A 3,602-nucleotide genomic window follows, 5' to 3' on the forward strand; every position below is an offset into this window, starting at 1 on the left:
CTGTGTATCCTCACTAACGCAAGCGGAGAAAATGGTCAAATGCGAGAAGGAGGGATGCGTTGGGTCGCTCGAAGAGCCGCACGCCCTCAGCAATGCCTTGATGGGACGGTTCTTATGGAATGGCACGGACCATCACGTTCCTATGAAGGCTTTTCTCAGGCTCCCGTGACAATACCGGTGTTGCCACGACGAACGGCGAGAGGGAGTGGGGATGATCTTCGCTTGGTACTGAATTTGAATAACACCATGGGGTGATAAATGTCCATTGTGCTGTAGAAGTAATGAATCTCCACTGTCTTCTATTGCACACAAGCCAGCAGCTGCGAGCGAGGGACCAGCAGCCTCTTAAAGACACAACAGCCCCATTTTCTCCTCAGAAGTGATCACAATCCGTACTCTGTTTATTCTGTCAACACGCACTGCATGACGTTAGTTTTCTGGACACCTTTACTTGGGTGAGGACAGCTAGTACAACGCTGTAACCAGGCACTTACGTACAATACAGGATCATTTTAAAATAAATAGGCTATATTATTATTATTATTATTCGTTTAAACACATTTGACTGCAAAGACTGGCGAACTGAAATAGAGCTACTACAAATAGGATTTTAGAAACACGTTATCTTCTATTGTAACACAGTTTAGCAAAACACTATACTTTCCATTGCCATGAAGAATTAGAAATATCTCCAAGTACTAAATTGATCTAAATACATAAAATATAGGCTATGATAGGTGACATCCAGTGTTGGGGAAAGTTACTTTTAAAAGTAATGCGTTACAATATCGCGTTACTCCATAAAAAAGTCACTAATTACGGTACTTAGTTACTTTTTGTGGAAAGTAATGCGTCACGTTACTTTTGCGTTACCTTTTAAATGTGGACAGGCCTTGCTTGTTTATTTTTAAAATAAAAAAGTTATATTTTTGGCAAATATAAAAGCCTTTTCACACCAGAAGTGAAATGAATAAGCCTCAGGCTGAAGGAAAGTACATTTACATCTGTACAGTAGAATGCATTTCAACACACTTCAGCAATAAACAAAGACACACAAATGTGTGTCTAGAGTAATTTGTGCTTATTAGTACGCTTGAACTGGATCATCGAAGCTCAGAAGCAAAGACATTGCTTAATAGAATGGGATTAAATACATAACGCATATTTGTGTTGTTTATCATTTTTTGTTAAACAACATTTAAGTTGCATTATTTTTATTCATTTTGAGGAATACTGAATCTTTTTTTTGTGAGTGAGATGAATTAATGCATATTCATATTTGTTTTAGATCTACTGTAACATCTGATTTCTTTCAACATGGGGACAGAAGAGCTGTCAATCAATAAATTGGGAAAAAAAGTAACTTGCGTTACTTATTTGAAAAAGTAACTCAGATATTCTCTTGTAAATTAAAAACTAATGCGTTACTTCACTAGTTACTTGAAAAAGTAATCTGATTACGTAACTCGCGTTACTTGTAATGCGTTACCCCAACACTGTTGACGCATATTTTGGGTTAAAAAAATCCAATGGCATTTCACTTCACTACCAGAGTTTGTTCTTTCTTTCTTTCTAAGTTGTTTTTTTCCTTGTATATTTGTGAATAAACCACTCACTAGGCTAATTGGTTTTATTGTAAAATATAGTCAAGTGTAAATTCATAACTATTCAAGGTCTACAAATGTTACATTGTGTATATGTTTGACTTAAAAACGTAAACAGATATGCAGACATCAGATATAGACATATTTTACCTCAGAAAGCGCATACTTGTTTTTCTTAATCAGGTGTTTCTGGTCAGATACTTGAAAGAGAAACACTTAAAGATTACTTATTACTTCTACCGCTCAACCTACAAGAATACGCCTTCAAATCTAAGCTATTAGCCTTCAAAATTAAATCTAAATTATTGAGGTAACTTATCCAAAACCTATCATCTAAATATTAACTCCCGCTCGAGCGCTCATCCCGTCAGCGTGACTAGCGCGAGCTGAAGGATCCCCTCGCTGTCCTTTTTCTCCTAATAAATCATGGCCTAAATCCCGCCTCCTGGGCGCTGCTCCTCCCTCTTAAAGTGAAACTCTTTCATCCTTTCATCTGTCTGTGTGAAGTAAGCGAGTTAACCTCCTCTTCAGTTCAGCAGGGAGTCTTGCCCGCGTGCAATCCGTTGCTCATTTGGCGCTAAAAGAGTCTTTCCCGCTGCCGCCTTCGCCAGTGCCTACTTGAGAGGGTTAACAGCTATCCAGAGCACTAATACTCATTTAATACGAGTATTAATGGAACCCCATTGACATTTAGACTTAATTTATGGCTTTTGTGTAGTTTAATGGAAGATGTTTATGCTCTGAATTGCATTTTAAAGAGAAAGCCGGTGCTAGCTGACACTTTTCACATGAGCGAATGTTAGGTAGGGTAGGGTTATTTTTGAAAGTCAGTTTATATATAGACACAAGTCTTGACTACAAAATAAAAGCTGTTTAACTTTTACACCAGTTATTGCCCAGTTCACTGCATAATTGATAACTTTGTATGATGTCACTCAGAAATAGCTAAATATTACAATTAATTACAAAGAAACAGCAAGTAACACTGAATTAAACATGGAATTTTGAAGTAGAAAGACTAAAATAGTATTTTGTTGTAAATCATACATTTAAAAAAATATTTTTACAGTGAAACAGATAGGCTAACTGCATAAATTCTAGCTAATAAACTGCAATAAATAAATAAATACATAAAACATTTTTTTTAAATAAAGTTCTTTATTGGTTTCTTTGGTTCCATGAAGAACCTTTAACATCTAAAAGAAATTTCCATTGCACAAAAGCTTATTATAGTGGAAGAAGGCTCCTCAGATTACTAAAATGTTCTTCTCATGAAGAAGAAAAAAACATTTTTTTTGTACTGTTCACGGAAAGTTTTTATTTGATTCATTTTTATTTATTTATTTAATGAACCAAAAATGGTTCTTCTATGGCATAATTGGCATAATTCTATCAGGACATTGACATTTTAGACATTGGAATATAATTCACAAACATTTTTTGAAAATAGTTTGACATCAGTAAGTTGTTGCTTTCTAGGTTCTGGATTTCTGTAGGCTTAAAATGGCGTTAAAAAGCAGTTCTTCACATTGTGGTACTCAACAAAATTGAAACTCAGATGCAACAAACCTCTAGCAGGGAGAAAAATACACAAAACTCAAGTTGCCCAGTGGGCCAGCTGGGCAGGATATTGTCAAGTCATGCACATCAGGACAGTGGGAAACATTGATTTGTTTTGGCACTGTGCTTTCCCTATTCACAGATAAATGTTTAACCCAGAAGCTGAAAGGAGCAGTGGGGGGGAAGAGTCCAGATCCACGGGGTAGGCAATGAAACTGGCCCTCTGAGGAAAGGAGGAGGAGGAAAACAATGGACCAGGGAGATTTCTAAAGTAAGCCTCACCAGATGAAGGCATCTCAAGCACGCTATATACTCTAAACAAGATAGTCTGGATCAATGTACACCTCCGACCATCTGTGAAAAGATGCTTATAGAGGATTATGAGCTATACAGAAACTTTGATCGTTTTGTTTATATATCAAATTGTAGGAGAATTTG

The sequence above is a fragment of the Sinocyclocheilus grahami genome, unplaced genomic scaffold (assembly GCF_001515645.1).
Source record: "Sinocyclocheilus grahami isolate Dianchi unplaced genomic scaffold, SAMN03320097.WGS_v1.1 scaffold204.1, whole genome shotgun sequence".
NCBI lineage: Eukaryota > Metazoa > Chordata > Actinopteri > Cypriniformes > Cyprinidae > Sinocyclocheilus > Sinocyclocheilus grahami.